Source organism: Cebidichthys violaceus, unplaced genomic scaffold, assembly GCF_023349555.1.
Source record: "Cebidichthys violaceus isolate CVI_PGR_0920_01 unplaced genomic scaffold, fCebVio1.0.p SCAF_13, whole genome shotgun sequence".
Taxonomy (NCBI): Eukaryota; Metazoa; Chordata; class Actinopteri; order Perciformes; family Stichaeidae; genus Cebidichthys; species Cebidichthys violaceus.
Genome location: NW_027176296.1, coordinates 1942528 through 1962150, shown reverse-complemented (window position 1 = coordinate 1962150; position 19623 = coordinate 1942528). Strand labels below are relative to the sequence as shown.

General features: G+C 41.6%; 1 protein-coding gene across 2 annotated transcripts in view; it reads left to right on the top strand.

The window, feature by feature from the left end:
- Positions 1–5319: 5319 nt before the first annotated feature.
- agbl4 (AGBL carboxypeptidase 4) overlaps positions 5320–19623 on the top strand; it is a 372526-nt gene continuing 358222 nt past the window's right edge. Inside the window, exons 1-3 of one of the 2 annotated variants that reach the window (XM_068707292.1) lie at positions 5320–5425; positions 5804–5883; positions 11891–11960. The gene's annotated coding sequence lies outside the window, so the exon portion shown is untranslated. The remainder of the gene's footprint in view (positions 5426–5803; positions 5884–11890; positions 11961–19623) is intronic. The other variant, XM_068707293.1, reaches the window with a different exon arrangement.

The window sequence follows — 19623 nt, the reverse complement described above, 5'->3', positions numbered from 1 at the left end:
AAATCTCCTCCGGGTCTTGGCAAGCTCTGCGCAACATTCTCCAGTGTATTTGACAATTCATTTGTCGAGCCAAGAGTTATTTTTCCGAGACAGGTGTTACTAGGTAGATCATTATCAAAGCAGCGACATCCTCCTCCGACGCTCAAACGGGTGTCAAGTGCAGCACAGACGCTGAGGGTAGGCGTTGTTGGTGCTGGTCCTCCAGGATTACAGCGGAAAACAAACTTCATGCACACACAAACATGCACACACACACACACACACACACACACACACACACACACACACACACACACACACACACACACACACACACACACACACAGAACTAAACACACCAACACAGTAGTAGAAGAAGAAGAGTGATGAATTATGTTGTTTTGGTCGGTGGATCTTTGTAAATTGAATTGAGAAAAGTGAAGATAACAGGAGAAGTGTGGAGAAGACAGAGATGAAGAGGAGAAACAGAGGGAAACTGGGTCAGGCAGGAGAGCGAGGAGGTGGGGCAGAGGGGAGGACTTGACTGTAGAAACATTATTGACACCCCCCCTTCTCCCCCCTCTAGCATCCACCCCAAGTCTCTGAACAGCAATTACACCTCTCCAAATTATGATCTATACCGGCAGAGTGGACCTGACCACGGATGGAGATGGATGGAGATGGATTGAACTCCAACTCCTCCCTCCCTCCCTCCCTCTCTCTCTTTCTCTCTCTCTCTCAGATTTGCCAATGGAGACAGATGGCGCAGAGTCCCTGGCCTCGGCCCCTGCAGATTGATTATTGATCAGGAGGACAGAGATGGATCGAGGGGTGGAGAGGACACCGAGAAGCAGCGAAAGGGAGAGGTGGAGGTGGAGAAGTGGGAGGATTTCAAGGAATTTATGTTTTAAGAGTAGGGCTAAAGGATGTCAGGAGGAGGGTGAGGAGGGTGAGGTTGTGGGTACGGCAAAGGTTTTCGTTAGCTCAGCCATCACCTTGAGAGGGAGCTATTGACTAAGCTCTAAATTTATAGCCAAAATCTGAAGCGTTTTGGATTTCGTTCAGGATTTCCAAGTCATAGCTCATTCTTTGTCAATGAATGTCCCACGCTCACTTTAAATAGACATTAATCATTGCTATGGCTGCTGCATATCTAAAAAGCAAACCTTTTATGAATGAAAAAAAAACAACTTTATGTTGACATAATGTTGAATTTCAGGGGTCACGTGATTCATTTTGCAGATAAAGAATCATCTAAACTTTCATTTCTATTGGATATATGAAAACTGTACAGCACGTCTACTTATCACCCGTGTGTGTAGGCTAGTTGTGTGTGAGTGGTTGCCCCTGTGTTGTGCTGACGAGTGGGGAAGGTGAAGCTGTCTCCCCCTGCCAGACAGATGGCTATCAGCGAGGCTCCAGAGAGTTGAGTGCTGCTTTACAGCGGAGCCAAGAGGTTAAGCTGCAATCTTCACTGTCTTCTCTCTTATTTTTCCCTCAGTCGCTGTACCTTTCATCTTCTCTGTGAGCATTTCACTGTGTGTTTGTGTGCTCATTTACTCCCTTTGCACTCCTACAGTACGTGTGCATATCAGCGTGCGTGATAAAGGAACAGAAGGAGCCTGTTGGCTGGTAAGCGTGAGTGTGCTGGAGGCAGATACTGGAGGAAATAAACGACATGCAAGCAGCTGCCCAGCCCAAAGTTTACACTGGTGCCATCACTGATGGCAATTCCTGACTGTGTGTCCCCCTAAAGTCATTATTTAACTTAAAATGATTCTATCCATCTCTCAACATTTACCAAAGTGAACACAAACACCAGAGAAATACATCATTTTGTATCTACAAATCCTGACTTTATCTGCTTTCTTCTCTCTCTTGATTTTCAAGGTGGTTCCAACACATCCATATGTACTCCAGCCCCCAGGCAGAGTGGGAGTAGTGTCCCACGAGGAAGCATCTTTGTGGGCTTTAGGGAGTGGGAGGACTGGGAGGATGCAGGATGGAGTTCTGGGTTGCTCAATTTGCCCCTGGAGGCTTTCTTTAGTCACTAACAGCCTGAAGGAAAGTTACTAAATTAGGAATTGCCTGTGTACATGCTTCTTTTTGTGCAATTTTTTGCACAAAAAGAAGCACACAGCATCTGGAGGAAACATTTTGTAGCCAAAAAAGCAGGTTTTTACAAAAATGAAACATAATAAGGATGTCATAACAGTCAAATTTCCGTAAAGTGGCCGTATTCAATATTTCAACCACAAGACCAGTCTTTAGACTGCAAAAATTACATTTGCAATGTGTTTACAAATTTAACATAGGTTATGTACTTATTTAAAGGCAAACCATGATGTTTTTTCAGCTTGACCTTCCCCACACGTCAGCACAACACTTATTGGTTTGTTGCCTCTGAAACAGGAAATTGTTCCACATAATGCGGTGTTAAGAGGCCGTGATTATTTCTCGTATGTCTGTGACATCACGTTGCAAATGATGGACAGACGAAGTTAGCAAATAGCCGCTGAACATAGTGGAGCATTTAGCAGCTAAAGAGTCAGATAGTTCCTTCAGGAAGTTGGTGGAATCCAAAACAGAGCTGAAGGGAAATATTTGGCTTCATTCATTATGTGGCCAGAAACACAACTCCAAATGTTCAGTGTTCTGTGTCTGCTGGATGTGTAAAGCCCTGATCAGACAGAGTTACTGTGATCCGAACAGAAAACAGCAGGATTGGAGACTAATTAGTGCAGAACTTGTGATTCTGGGTAAGTTGTGTTCATTTATCTAAACTGTACTATTAACAAATAGGTAGGGTACAGTTCGTGGTTTGTTTTAAGCTAACATTAGCGTTGCCAGCACTGCAAAAAAATGTATGGTCGGGCAACAAAAAGGCAGTGGGCTTAAAGAAGCACACAACTTACAACTTACACATAAAGTGATATATGTTAGCTTGTTTCTTCTGCCCCAAGTGGCAAACAAATCAGTTAAAGCACGTTTATTAATTAAAACAGATTTAGACACTAATTTGAACTGACAAGGAAAAAGGCAGTCCCAGGTTTGACTTTGGCGTTGGATGTGGGGCTGGTGCATAGTGTCCTATTAACATAAATTCGACATACAAATGTTTCATGGGACCATGTGATGTGAGTGCATTGTTGCTGAAACTACATATCTACATTCATATAGTATTTATAACATAATGTTTGCGCATATCCACAGCCCATGAAACAAAAGCTGGTAGACCAGCTCTCTACGATTTAGCTGGAGTGTGTAATACATCCTGACGTTTAGCAAGTTAGTTTTTACAGCGTTAAAAGGCTGCTTTCAGCCACATTACGCATGCACATCTCCAGGATTGACTGTGTGGCAGTGGGGTTAATGAAGTTTCTCTCCGCTACGCCACAGAGGAGAATTATCTAGTGAAGCGGAAGATGGCTGGCACTCTTTCTGAGTGTCAACAAACAGTGGGGGAGTCCTCCATAAACGACAAGACGTAGCTGGCCCTATTTAGCTGCATTATGCTGCCGTCTCACCAGTATTTGGTGAAAATGTAATCAATCTCACCACACAAGGAAATGAGTGCAGAAAATGAGAAAGAACATGTGTGCGAACACACATTAACATCCATGGGAGAGTTTTACTAGGATACAGATACACATCAACAAACATGCACAATCATATTCATAAATACATACAAATAACTTGGCTGGCCGGCTTTTAGGAAAGTTCCCCATCCCTCAGATCACAGTTGGGGGTGCGTAGATTCTCCCAGAGTTACTGCCGTCAGTGAAGGATGGAGGGAAATTGTGCAAATTAGGTGAAGAGACGACGAGGATGAGAAAGTGCGCCGCAGAATACAAGTATAAAAGAAGTGTGAAATATCCTCGAGGCCTCCTGGTGTATCAAAGAGCATGGCCAGCTGTGTGTTTACCAGCTTACCAGCGTCAACAACACACACACACAAACTCACGCACACATGCAAAGCCCTTAGATAATCGCCGAGGAAATCTCTCCGCCGTCTTCCATTTGAAATAGATAGAATTTCTGTTGCTTTAAATGCATATGGAGAGATAACACCCATGGCAAGAAATGCAGGAATATGTGAAGAGACACTTCAATAGGTGTTGCCAGGGATGTTTATGTGTGTGTGTGAGTGTGTGTGTGTGTGTGTGTGTGTCTGTATATTGATATGTACATGCTATCAAAAGAGTTTGTTGTGAAAGAAATGTTTTATTCACTGTTCCCCTCCTGATGTTCCTTTCTGAGAAACAGTTTTTTTTTTTTTTTCTGTTTACTGAGAGACAAGCCTGACCTGAATGAGACGAGGAGAGAGAGAGAGAGAGAGAGAGAGAGAGAGAGAGAGAGAGAGAGAGAGAGAGAGAGAGAGAAAAAGAGAGAGAAAGGCAAGGTAAGCAGTACATAATGATGGACAACATGGTAGAACTGTGGGTGCAGGTTTGTGTGTGACTCCACCAGCCAGGAGATGCACATGTGTGTGTGTGTGTGTGTGTGTGTGTGTGTGTGTGTGTAAAAACTGTTGTCGTGGATCTGAAATGACACATCCCTTTTAAATATTTGAAGGGTGAAGAGTGTATGTTGTAGGGTTGTTGTGGTGTTTGTGTTTGTGTGTGTGTGTGTGTGTGTGTGTGTGTGTGTGTGTGTGTGTAGGGGCAGGGAGGAGACAAATTTCTCACCCATGTTTGATGTGAGTTGTGGTGTGGTATGTTATATATATCACTCCATGTGAAATAAAATGAAACAAATGCTTTTCTCTTTTCAGGAAAACTGAAGGGTGGGGGGGGTAACAATCCCTCATACACACCGTTAGGAATAACACATTTACCAATACATTCTGTACAAGTGCAGAGTCCTAATGCAAAACACAGTGCATTCATTTAGAAAAATGAATCAGTCCCACCCTGTAGTTCCTCACTAAGAATATAGATGATCCTTTCTGAAAAATAAACCAAGGACTCAGGTTCATATTCTGACCCTACTGTCATTTATACGAGTCAACAGTGAACAACAAACATAACATAACTAACACTACTGAAATCTAAATAGCTTCTTTAATCTTCTCTTGCTTTTACAGTCACATCTCCCTCAATCTCCTCCAAAAGGCTGACAGTGATGAATGTCCTCATGTGGAAGTATGCATTGAGTGGTGTCAATACTGGAACATGGGATGACAATACTCTCAGTCGGAATGTCTTTGTCTCCCTGCGTCTCTCTTTTGCGGTTTCTCTTTCTTCCTCTTTGACTCGCTCTTTTTCCTCTGTCTACACGCTGCTGCCGTAGAGAGAGAGAGAGAGAGAGAGAGAGAGAGAGAGAGAGAGAGGGCAGAAATGGGAGGTGCAGATGCTCCTCTGAATAGGAATTTAGGAAGAGCTCGATATTGTCTGTGAGCTTGATGAAAGGCGGGAGAAGAAAGACTGGGGGACTAAAGGAAAGGGTGAGCAGAATAGAAGAAAAGGGTAAAAATAAATTGTGAATAATGTATATTGCTGGCCTCCTAATGCTTTGCTGTTTAATACAGGCCTAAATCCCTCAACTTCTCGTAAAAAACTTCAACAATTTCGCAGTCGAGTAATCTTCCGATTTAATAACCTTAAGCTTCCATAGCTCCATAAATCTGACGTTCTTACGCCTTCCCTCCCCAACCTCGCCGTCCCCTCCTCGTCCCCCTTCCTTCCCTCATTCCAAGCCTCTGTGCATTTTATCTCCATAATAGCACAAAGCGGCGCGAGCAGCCTCGGTGGGAGAGATAAGGGAAATTCCTGCCCGTATTTTAATAGCTTCGCTCAGCTATCTCTTCCTACCAACTCCTCAGGAGCTGCCAGCCAGCGAACTCACCTTGGACGCAGCACCCAGAGGAGAATCCTACAGAAAGGCACAACTGCAGAACCCCTGGTGTGTGTGTGTGTGTGTGTGTGTGTGAAGAAGAGAGTGTTCAGTGCTTGTGTGGAGTGTATGCCTTTTACTGTGTTTGTGTGTGCGTGCATTTGTGTCATAAATGCATCTGAATGTGTGCCTGCGTATACATTATGTGTGTTGTTTAGAGTGAGAAATGTTACTGCTAAATGTGTTGTAACCTATTGTACCATTGACTGCTGATACATTGCCACAGAGCTACCTAATACTTAGTCATTAGTCCAAAATGAGATGTCTCAAATCAACTGTGCTGAATTCTAGATTACATTCCATATCAATATTTATTTAATTATTCTCACAATATCAACAAATGTAACAGTAAGGTATGGTCAAGATTATGCAACTAAAACATTTTGTTATAGTTGCAATAATATCGTCAATTGTAAATATTTACAAAATGGTATTTACTTTGGTCATCCAAAGCTGTAGCATCAAATTTTAACAGATTGCTTGCACATCATTATTTTTTCCTATAACTGCACATGTAAAGGGAGCACACCATTCTGGACTGGCACTGTGTGCTGGCACTGAAACAGCTCAGTATCCCTAATTAGGTTCATATTGGACAAATCTGAAGCCCACTTACTTCCAGTGCCAATATTCAATGTAAATGCAGGAAGTATTGTCCCCTGTAAGGCCCCTCTACACTGTGCAAATATGTTGACAGTTGACAATGGTGAGAGAAACATGGTGGAAGCTTCTGCAGTCATTCCAACATTGGGGGTCTTAGAGTCTCTAAGACACGTCCACTGTCGGCCGACTCACAGCTTTGGCGAATGAAGGGAAGCTGTGTCAAAATTGAGAATGTTAGAAATCAAAGACCAAAATTGCACGACACAAAATGATGCAGAATACACTGGTAATGCAATAACCAGTTGCCCTCTTTTCCCTTTATGTAACCATCAATATATTCTCCACCTTTTTTTGAATGTTATTTTCTAAATTGTGATCGTTGAATTTTTTGGTCATTGCAAATAAAAAGAACAAACAATTACAGAAATCTCCCCAATAACGAAACATTTCTGTAAAAAGAGACTTTACAAGCATAATATTGAATATAAACAAGTATGTCAAAATGAATATATTATTATGTATTCACATATATGTAATCTCCCCCCATAGCCTGAGAACTACCGAAACAAAGGTGCATCATGTTTTTCTCGCAACCCAATCAGAGGGGACTGGGCTTTTTCGGGAGTAGGGCTTAAAGAGACAGTCGCTTAAACAAGGCGTTTCAGACAGAGGGTGAATACAGGTATATTCAGACAGAAAGTATGAGGAAAAAAGAGTTATTTGAACATTAAAGCATGTAAACATGCTCAGTACAATCCAAAATACAAGTAAGAACCAGATAATGAGCAAGATTTGTCCCATTTAAAAAATACAAAAATTCACTCCCATGCCTTCCCGCCTTCCCATGCCCATTGGTGGCTTCCAGTTCAAACAGTCTCAGCTGATACACACAACAGTGAGGGGCATGGCTGAGAAGGTGCGGCATGACTGGAGCCACCTGTTCTCACTTCTAATGCTTCAAATTCCACAGCTTGGTCAGTGCTCCTTGTTATCTGACACTGACGCACAGAGGCACCGTTTACCGACTATATGAAAGAAACAGCTTGCAATTAGCTCCAACGTCAACACACCCGCATGCTTATTACATTCTTATAGTAACTGACGTATAAAGTGTGAGATAGTCCACAGAGGGCCAGTGGGAGAAGAGGTGGGTGGGTCAAACAAACACAGGACTTTTGTCCAGGTGACCGCAGTTCATGTCTTGTGTCATGTCACATTTTGTCACGTGAGTCATTAGCATAGTTAGTCATATGACTAATGTAAATCACAAGTGATGTGATTCGTTTGTCACTCGCCAGTCACGTGAGTCGTTAGTCACTCAAATTAATATCAACCATCCTCTTTTCCTTAACCTAACTAAATGGTTTTGTTGCCTAATCTTAACTTCCTGCGAAGATGGAAGTTTATTTTGAAAAGACATTATGCACATAACAGGTGAATATTGACGCTGTCCCTGACACTTTGAATACTGACACTAGAGGGGCACCTAGAGCGTCATAGTTTGAAGCTTAGGAGCACTGACCAAGCGAGGGGTGAGAATGTGTTGACTAGAGATACAGTACCACCCCAATATCCCGGCTCCCTCTGCACATGTGGCCCCGACTAACCAGTAGGAGTCGCTAGTGCAGTGAGGAGCAGATGATCCCTCAGTGGTGTCACACCTACACTGCTAATTATTTTTGATGGAGCGCTGAGCCAAGCCAGAAGTGCTCCGGGAATTATACATTTTAAGAGTCAAGGACACAGACATTAACATTCCTTAATTTTTTGGGGGTCTTGGGGTCTTAGGGGCCGAGCCGAGATGAAGGTAAACAGTGTATTGTCCCAACAGAATCAGCCAGTAATGGCATTGTTACCTTCAGGGACCACTTACAGTAAAACCAGTACCTGTTTTTGGAGTCCAGGAACTTAATTCAATTTAATCTCTTGCTCTGAGAAATTAATGAAATCATCAGAGACAAATTGTGTTTTAGGTTTTCGGCCCTGTTGCTGATGTTATTATCTGAAGTGCCTTACTGTAGGTACAAGGTAAATGACCTGCTGAAGGAGAATTAGGAGAGGAGACAAATAGCTGACGTGGAACACATGAGCTGGTGCGGGAATAAAACCTGCAACCACTGGAGTTCTTTGTATCAAATGACGAAATCAGGGTCTACATTATTCACCACATGACAGAGTTAAAATACGAGACTGAATGACAGAGCCCGGCTGAATGTTTATAACTGTTATAGCTTCATTTACTGTCGGTGATATGGATTCTATTTACCTATACTAATTAACACTTCAAAGGGAAAAGATTTAAAATTTGCATTTCACTGTCAGGAAATCCTATTACAATGTTTTGATGTGTGCCTGCCAGAAATGAGCTCAGCACACAAAAGCCCACATGTTCTAATGACTTTTAATCCATCTGAGTCAATAGCAACTGAGGTGTTTAGGAATATTAGCATCTTCTGTCTGAAAAATTCCTGACACAACTATTCCTGACAACAACTGCGGGACCTTTTGGAAGTGAAAAAACAGAGAAGAGAAACAGGCTCAGTTCCATCACACCAGGAAGTGTGGGCTGCTGCGTTTTGATAGGCCGGTTGCCAGCGAGGCAGCGTGACAGAGTGTGGCGCTCACACACTGTGGTGACACCGTAGCCCAGCCAGAGATGCTGTAGGATCCCTGACACAGTGTGAGTGTCTGTGTGTGTGTGTGTGTGTGTGTAAAAGCATTTTTGTGTGTGTAGTGGGTGTGTGTGGCAGAGAAGTGTGCGTTTGTGGGAATATACATTGTGTGTGTGTATGTGTGTGCATGCGGTTCACTGGCCTTGCTCTAAATGTACTTCCTCTGTTTAAGCAAGTGTGTTGTCATTAATATTTTCATTCCAATGAACTAGTGTGTTCTTATTCCAGTACAACTCCACAGGAAACACACGGACACACAGACACATCTAATGCAGCTCAAACACAACTTCATACTTGAATGCGTCACTTTTAGTTGTTTGCCCAGAACTGATGAGAATTGGAGGGAGATCCAGAGAAACACAGAAGCCGAAGCAACAAACACAGATTTGGTGTCTGTTGGGAAGCCAGATTTTAGAGCAGGCCAGTTGCCACTACAAACACACACACACACACACACACACACACACACACACACACACACACACACACACACACACACACACACACACACACACACACACACTACGCACGCACACACACACACACGCATACACCGACATATTCACCCATGCACCTTTTTACGAAATCTTTACATGAGTGAAGGATGAGGCACTTCTGACTAGCTGCTTTCTCCAGCATTGTGTAAAGAGTGAACCACGATGTGTGTTCACGTTGAATGAAGATACATGTTTGTGTGTGTGTGTGTGTGTATGTGTGTGGGGAGTTGCAGCGAGTGGGGAGGGGGGGTTGAGGACTGAAGAGTGTAAAAGAAAGAAGTAAAAGGAAAAAAATGGTTGAGCTGGGGAGGGATTAAATGCTGACATTCTGCAGTTCTCAACGCCCCAAAATACACCACCATCTCTCTCTCTCTCTCTCTCTCTCTCTCTCTCTCTCTCGCTCTCTCTCTGTGGTTTGGCAGTATGCTCTGGCAGTTTTGGGGTAGAGAGGATTTGCCTGTAAGTCACTCAGCTTTTATGTAATAGCCGTTTGCAGCGTTCCAGGGAGGCATCTGTGGAGATGCGACTGAATCGAGAAGCGAGTCAGGCTGCTCCGCCGACTGCAGCTGCCGGGGCTTGTTACAGGAAGAAAATCCCAGAGAGTGGGAGAAATGGGGAGAAATAAAGAGGGAGAGAGAGAAGGAATGAAAGGGCAAAAACTGTGAAAAGCCAAAATTTCAAAGAGGGAGACTGGCTGGGAGATCATCATGTGGCTGCAGGCCCAGTCTGTTGCCTTAGTACACGCTAGATTGAGGTTTTCTAATCTTTCTTGCCTCCTGTCTAGAGCAGTGCTACTCTAAGCTGATGTGGTATGAATAGGTGGATACATGCCTATCTCATTCTTTGCGCAATTTATTGTAGTCAGGATGTAATCCATGACTCACCAACACAACAGAGCATCACTGGGGGCTGGGTGTAGGAAAGAGCGGAGATTTTTAGTGACATTGTGTCCATTTTTTTTCAATTTTATAACTATCAGTTTGAGAAAGAACAGTTTGTAGTCACACATTTATCTTTATTGTTTGGAGACATTTTCTTTTCTTGGTTAGAAGATACAAATGCAAAATCTGTCCCTTTTCATGAACGTAACATGAGGTGGATCCTTCCCCTTTTATAATTACAGATGCCAAAATCATCATATATTCTTCTGTACATCTAGTAATGATTATTGTCTTTTTTACCTTTTTTTTTTTTGGACCGTTAAAAGCAACAAAAGAGTCTTCACTTTGTCCAAAATGCAGCAGCCAGAGTCCTTATTACATCTAACAGGTTCAGTCATATTCCACCTATATGGATTTCTTTTTGGCAGATACCAAAACAAACCATAGCCATTTTCAAAATACTCCTTCTTTTGTATTACTTTGAATAGTCCTTTTGATTCAAGAGACTTCTACCTGCTAACTTGTAACTTCAGTTTTGTTCTTATTTATACAGTGACTCTGCCTGTGTTTATGTGTGTGTGTGTGAATACCCATATGTTTGAGTCTGATGTTTGTAGGTCTTCTGGAAAGTGTGCAGAGACTCCTTTGGTTATGTATGAATAAACTGAAGTTTGAAGTTGAAGCAGTTAGCTGAGGCTCTCTGTCTCCCTCCTCCACCTCTTCACCCTCACATCAACATGTCTTATTGATCGTTCTAGTCTGTGCCCTGCTTCACCTCTCCACTAGGTGCCCTCACTGTTTTCCCCTCCTTTGCTGTCACATGACCAGTCACCTGCCTGTACACTTGGTCTCAATTGGTCATTAACTCACAGTGTATAGAGTCCCATGTTCCTCTGTTTAGCTGTAAGCCTGTCTTTGTTGCTTTGCTGCTGGTGTGTCTCAAACTTCTTCACTTGGTTTCCCCTCAATCTGTTCCCTAACTTTTACCCTTTCAAAACCTCTTGGATTTGTTTGCCTGTTCTGACTGATGTCCTACTGATGAACCGTAAGCTTGCTTATTAACTTTCTAGTAAACTGTGACTTTGTCTCCATAGTCTAATATGTAACAAGAAACAAAAGACAAGTAAATTTTACCTGAACAGCTGGTCTTTAATAGGGACTTATCATGTATTCTTGTAAATCATAAATAAAAAGGACAAAACAATTTTGATTGCATGTGTTCTTAATTTCTTTTTTTTTTGACCAAGGAAAAGTAGTGGATTTCAAGTAATGGTACATATTTGTTACCTTATGGACAAATTAGAATATAGAAAAAACTATTTTAAATGATGCAGTAAAAATATCCCCATGTTTTTTTTTTCAGTTCACTTCTTGTCTTCATGGTGATGATTCAGTCTAAGACCAAATGTGATTCCTTTTCAAGTCGACAGTGGGTGAGTGTTTTTATAATCAAAAGAAATGATCGCTGCCGGAAAGCATATTGCAAATTAGTTTGCAATTTAACTGCGGGACTGTTGTGTGTTTTTATTTTTTGCACTTTTGAGATGCTAGTTCACTTGACATACTGCATGTTAAAGTGTTGGCATGGAGAGTTTGTCAACTGGTGCACAAATGGAAAAACGGTGAGGTCATGCTTGAAAAGTACAGTAATTTGACAAAAATGCCTCCAAACTTGTGTTCTTCATCTTGTTTATCTTCATGCACATATAGGCCTAGTGAAAAAACACTTCATACTCAGCATTGGAGGAGACATTTTCTCCCAAAGCACTCATAAGCCTCAGCTTCAAAGCTAACAGCCTCACATTGTGCTGCTCAGCTTGCTTTGTCAAAAGAATCGTGCTTCATGTTTCTGCTGTGTTGTTGCAGCGCTGATGTTTGATGATCCAATTACAGAAAATGGCCAAGAGAGCTGTTTATCCAGTGTGTTTTCAGAGTAAAGCCAGTGATTAAACGGCCACAGATAATAGTGCATAAATTGTGAGGTTTAATACTTTTGTGGTTCCTGCTGATTTTTGTGTCCATTCCGTCTTAAGTCCAAATCAGCTCAGAGGTTCAGAAGATCACAAAATATGAAGTTTGAATGTCCATTCAGGAGGATAGATTTTTTATAATCCATGTGCTGTCTTTCAGTCTAATGCACTTGACCAGTAACTTCAAGGAAACTTGGGAATTTAAAGACATTTGTTTGAAAAGGCATTCTTTCATTTCCCGTCTGACCCCAAAAATGAATGTAGTCGGGCTGAACTCCAGAATCCCTCTGACTTATGTAAACCTAATGTGAACTCAATCATGAGGGATTCTGATTCTGGGCTTGGCTAATTGCTGGTTAATTACACCCTGAAGCACAGGTCATAGTTATAGAGCCTGAGCCAAGTATCAACATTAGTTCATCTGCTGACAGAAACTGAACATAAAACAAGACTTTGCTGAACTTCATCAGAAGACTTTGTGTCGAGCTTTGTTAGTTGGTGATGTGGCTCAGTGGTAGAGTGGTAGAGTGGGTCATCCTTTTAATAACAGGATCGGTGGTTTGATCCCTGGGTACACTAGTCCATGTTGATGTGTCCTTGGACACACTCAATGAGTATGAATGTTGGATAGTCCTGATGAGCAGGTGGCTCCTTGCATGATAGCCCCTACCATCAGTGTATGAATGGGTGTGAATGGGTGAATGATGACATGTAATGTTAAAGTGCTTTGAGTAGTCACTAGAAAAGTGCTATACAAGTCCAAGTTAATTTATCATATTGTGTATTTTTACGTCACAAGCATGCTTTCGTGTGTCGGAGTGCTAATCCTTTCTTTTACTATTTTGACACCTTCTCTATCTAGCCTGAAAATGTGAACAAACACTGTTTCTATGCATCTTTTCATCCTCATATTGATAGTAGCTTCACAGTTTTCGGATCCCCTCTCTTTTTCCTGACATTGATGTGTGAAGCTAACACTGAGCACTTCCTGCCTCTGCTTCACATAAAATAATATACCAACCATGGAAGGAATTTATTGTGAAGAAGCTGACAAGGTATAAGGATGCAATAACAACTGACCAACATATACATTTGGTTATGTTTTGATGGATGACTGGCAGAAAGAGGAAGCAGTCATTAGCGTTATCAGTTTGGGGATAGACCTATACAAGACATTATAATTTCATTAGTTGAAATTTCCATTCAAGCGAATTGATGGGATTGTGTACTGTTGCTAGATTAATTAACTGACTACCATTACAGTGTGACTTGAACGATGGAGGCTGTTAATGGAATTAGATATATTCATTGCCAAGAGGATGGTGTCTGTTGCTGTTTTTGTAGGCTACTGAAGAAAAAAGGTCAAACACATTTATGCTTCTGTGTATAAACTTGCAACAAACTATAATAAGAATGTGCAGAGAGTCACACTTGCCGAATGTTTAATTGCATGGAGGGTGATGATCTCAGCTCATTGTGTTGGACAACTTGTGTGATGTCAAACTGTGAGAAGGTCCATGGGTTAAGTGCTCATTTAGTTATTGAGTCTAGAAGATGTATTGCTGGCTAGTTAAGATTTTGCTAATATGATCCATTTGTGAAATGATAATATTGGTGAATAATTAGTGAACCAATAAGATCTTGCCCTAATGCAGACTCAAAAGGTCTCTTGAAATAATAAGTAAAGGCCTGTATTAGAGGTGTAAATAAAAAATCACTTTGCTGATTTTAATCATTTTGTTTGAATTAATTTCAGTTTGTGAAACAGTGAGTGACATTGAGTTCGATAGTATGTTCAGTCTGCTTGCTGGTTCAAGGTGTTTAGTTTAGAACAAAACACGGCCTACACAAGCTCCATTTATAAGATTAATAGCTCAGCAGCCACTTTTTTGTGACTAATCACATTATGAATGTTTCTGTGGGTGTTTTAATAAGCTTTCAACGAGCAAGTAACATACCGAATGGTGCTTTCAGTCACTTGTGAGGGGAGATCAACTGCTATAAGCCTCTGATTTTGTCAGTGTTGATGGTAATTCAGCATCGTTAGTTTAGTTTGAAGATTATATGTTAAAGTTTCTAAATTCAGAGCATGACATCTCTATATCCTTTGTACGTGTACTGCACACGTAGCATGCATACGGTAACAACAAGAGACGTTTGTTTATGCATGCAAAAGCAACTTGGTTCAGCTAAAAATGAGCAAAATCTTTTGTAACCATTCAAATTGTTTTATTTGAATACAACCAAACTCACAGAATGCAGAAAAAACAAGTGAAATATGCAGTGATCTGTAGCTTTGTGTACAGTTGATATTAGAGGATATGCCCAACTTTTACAAAATAACATGAAGGACACGGTCCAGCCATCATGACAGTCACGTTAGCGTGGCTTGTGACCTGTCAGTGTAAATAAGATGGATGGCCTGAGGAAAAGCTGGGAAAGAATACATATGAAAGCTTATTGTGCACATATGGTCCATTAAGCACTTTCCTGCTTGTTTTTATGGCTGGTTTAATCTTTTTTAATCTGTCAGAAAATCAATTTGTTCACGTCGCTGCCAGGTTGCTGAACGGAGCACTCCATCACGCATTCATAGCCATTGCCTGCCTGAACAAGGCAATGTGCTGAATGCTAGTCATCAGAAACTGCTATACAGAGATAAATGAATGCACTGATGAATAGATAGGGGAGTAAAAGATAGAATGGGACTGAAAAGCAACTGGCAAGTTTATGTGAAAGTGAGTGGAAAGATATATGGACAGACAGACAGATTTACAGCGAACCATGACAATCTAAAAAAAAGTAAATAATAATAATACAATTTAACGAAAGTTTAAGTTTTGCCCAGAAAATACTCACTTAATAAAAAACAATAAAAGGTATTGTAACCGAAAGAAAAAATAAAATGCATGACATAATGCATAAAAATATGTAATTAAATAAGACTACGTTATACTGTAGGTGCATATAATTGTTAATAAATAATATAATTTTGTTTAAGCAAGGTTTACATGAAACTTTTATGTTAGATTTATCTATTGAAGTCCAATTTGAAAAGTTTCATGCACAACAAAATGGTTGCTGTGCAACATGAATTAAATGCAGTATTCAGACATTACATATTGTAGTCCACTATACAATATAATGCCATGTTATGTACAGAACAGTATACAACAGTAAGGTTCCTCACTAAATGATTTACTCAGAACAGATAAAACAGTGAAGACATCCTTCTCAGCCATATGAAGTTTTTAACAATTTGACTGTCTCTGATAGCCCATAGTCAAATGACCTATCTGTAAAAATGGAAGACCTTAAGCTCAGTGAGATAGACAGAGAAAGAAAAGACGGGAGATAGCTTGAGCTTCGTTTCTAAAACCACACAGTGAGCCAGTGATTATCCTGCATTCAGCAAAAACCAAATAAGTCCTGTAATTCCTCCAAAGGGCTGGAATGCTAAAAGAGCTAATTTGACAGAACAACTATAAGAGGGAAAAAGTATTTTTTGTAATAATCTGTGGATTTAGTGGGAGAAAGGGAGGATACCTGGGATAAAGCAGGGGTTTGGCTGAATCCATTACAGCGGTGCTATCGGATTATTAACACAGCCAGGAGTCACTGGGGCTGATAAATACCCATATGAAGACATTGCAGGGGCAGTGAAATGTGTCATTTCCACTCCTGACAGCACAGTAAGGAAGAAAACCCGTTAAAATTGCATGCAATTTATTTGTCAGCTTAGAAGGAAAAAAAGGAGAAAAAAAAGAAAAGTCTGTATCTCATAAAAGTATTTTTTTTTTTCAAAGCAGAAAGGCTATTTTCCCCTTGAGCTGCTCGGAAAGGGAATATGCCTTATTAGCCTCTGCGACACACAGAGCGTTATTTGGTTATGCAGTGAAGCCTAAAACAGAGTCGGCGTTTAAAGCTGCTTCGTCCCTCCATCTCACTGAGTGATTACCTCTGTCAGGCCTTCAACAGACCACGCAAGACACACACACACACACACACACACACACACACACACACACACACACACACACACACGGAACATAAAACACCTGTCCCCTAAAACGCCCGAGAGCTCTCATCCTGCCTCTGCCACACCTCAATGTGCAGTAATTCTGGAAAAGGGCCTCTTTAAGTTTCGTGGCCATAAAAGCCAGACGCAGACTGAGCCATTAAATGGCTGCTGTGGGTGCTGGGATGCATCCGCAGCTCAGAGCAAGGAAACAATCCTAGACCATTAGTCTAACACTCAGATCTGTAGACAAAATGGAAACGAGCAGCCTATGAAAATGTGTTTTTCTCTTTGTGATGCAAATGCAGTAAATGAAAGGGCGTGGGTGAGAGATACTCAACAAAAGCCATTTCCGGGATGAATGGGGAAAAAGAGGAAACTGAAATAACTCACGCAGCATCGTTAATGAGTTTTGTTCAAAAGTAGGAAGCAGTTGGCTCACAGTCCCTCTCTAGCTGGTCTCCTCCTTGCTCTCCCCTTGAACACGGCAAAATTTAGGAGGACAAGGAAATGCAAGCCAGCACTGGTGGACGCTGATGTTTTGCTCAGCCCTGTCTTAATTAAAAAACATAAAAAGACAACAAAAGAGCAGAGAACCCGAGGATATGCTAGTTTACTGTTCTCCCTGAGCCCTTTCCAAGGACTCTCGCTAAATGTTTAATTTCGCTACAGACAGTGACATTTATCAGTTGGTTTCCAGTGGGGATGCTCATAAACAGCTCGTTCCCTGGACAGGGGCATCTTGGCCGGAGGGGGGGGGGAGACAGACGGAAACCGAGATGGAGAGAGACGGAGAGAAATGACACAGTAACATGACTTTTTGATTGAAAGAGAGAGCAACAAACAGAGGGAAAGGAAAAAAGACAATGTGATTATACAGGATTTCCAATTTGGTGCCGACTATCTTCCCCACATCTATCCATTGTCAAAGTATTTACTGAGATTAAATGAGCAAGAGGGGCAGCAGTAGCCTTTCATAGAAACGTTTCTCAGAAGTAGAGCTGCCTCTCAAGGATGAGATAAACTCGTCGGTTTAGCCTCCATGGTCAAAGCTAAAGAACCACCGTTTTTTTTTTGCCAAGTAACAAGGCACTGTAGTGTAAGGTAAAGTTAGGTTTAGACTAGGCACTTTAAGTAGGCGCCAGCCAAATTTCAAGGCTATCATATAGACAAAAACACTTTTTGACTACCACAACAAAGTGCTTTGAGTGCCTGGACATGATCCATGAAACAGTTAAATTATTTTTTAGATGCTATGAGCTGTTAAGTTGGCAGTTAGTTATCTGCTTGCAGTTGTTGATAACTTAAAATGTCCCTTTCCTTCCGTATTTAAGAGCTATTTGTTCTTTGATCGTTGATGCTTTCCATTGTAGTGAAACTTCATTTGACACAAAAAATGGAAAATAAGGGTATTTCTGGTAAGAGGGAACTCTTATTACCTGTCGGATAGAAGAGCTTGTTCCTATTGGCGATCTGTCTGATGACGATTAAACCTCTGAGAGAAATGGCCAATATTTCAGAGGTTCTGGTGTAGCCAGCGGATATCAGGCCAAAAACGTCCTCTTCCTTGCACTGGTCAATGTTTAAAGTCAAATTAGCAACTTCAGACATGAGAATGGAGGTGGAGTTGAGAGTTGACGTTTACACCTGGATTGTTTCACAAGTAGCCAGTTTATACTCGGTTAATGGTTTATTTTTCTGCGAATACAAAGCTAAATCATCATCATTCAATAGCCGATAGGTTCAAGGATTGTATTTCCACCAATGTATTCCACCTCTTTCGCTCTCCACGCAGACTGTTCACTTACATGCAATCAAAGCCCATTCAAATGTGATTGACCGATACTTCTCGTACTACAAACAGAAACCAGAACGCTTACGATACCAAAATCTCGTCCTTTTGCCTACGGATTCTGTATTCATTTGCAATTATCTGCTACTCCAAATGACTTACTATATGCTTATTTGCGCCCCCGTATCCCCCCCACTCCACTGTCTCTTCCTCTGTGCACTCTCTCCTCCTCTCTACTTCCTCAAGGCATGCATTTTTTCCTCCATTCTTGTCAGTTCTTCCCTCACAGTCATTCCCCTCCAGATTTATTCAGGAATATGAAATGAAATCCTCTCGCACTTTTGACTTGTATTAAACGCCTTCATTCAAAATGAGGCTTGTGAAAATGACTTCCACTGAGGTGTCAGGGCACAGAGTCTGTTAACATGCAGACTGCACACTTGACTGAGCCCATCTCTCTAACACATGTGATATGACCTGACCTGTCTGATTGCAGGGTAAACAAAATGAAGGGGGCAAAGGAGGTTACAGTCTGAAGAGGCCGGTATTAATCCTCTAGGCCTCTTCAAGATGACAAAAAGAGGCTTGCAGTGAAAAGAAAACAACATCAGCTTTTCTATGTCTCTTATGTTCCTCTATTATGGGTCACCTTAACCCTCAGCAACTCTACTCTCGGCATCACTGCAACCTTTGAGCAAGTTCTAAATTTCACGAGTGTTGAGGCATTAAAATGAAATGTCTGCAATTTTCTCCCATCATGAGGGGAATTTGCATCAGGGTGAGTGTCCTTCAGAGTAGTCATAGACCAGCTTCCCGCTTCAGAGCCAAGTCATGATTAAAGGTACAGTCATCAATCGAGCAGTGTGAGAGCAACAAGATCCCCTTTCCCCTGTCATTTACCACCATCCAGTACCTTCGCTGATATTTATGATCGGATTAGCCATTACTGCCGGTGTTTTTGCCGTCTGATTTGACATTGTATGAAACTCACCCTTCAGTGCATTTCTGAAACAGCTGACTGTGACTTTAAGACGAGGTGTGTTTGTGAGACTGATGAATCAGCGTTGCATTCAGCAGCCAAACAGATGTTGTTCCCCTCCTGTTAGCAGAGAAATGCCTACGGTGTCCTGCACGGGACATTTGGCACCCTGATGTCTGTCATTATTCATCGGGAGAGGGTTTCCAATAACAAGGGCAGGCAGGGGGCATTTTTTGAGCACATTATCCACAGAGAGATGCGTACATAATACATGGCGCTGCCATGGGGCACGCGAGGCAGAAAGTGGCCCCTGCTCAGCGTGATCTTGCCTGGATTG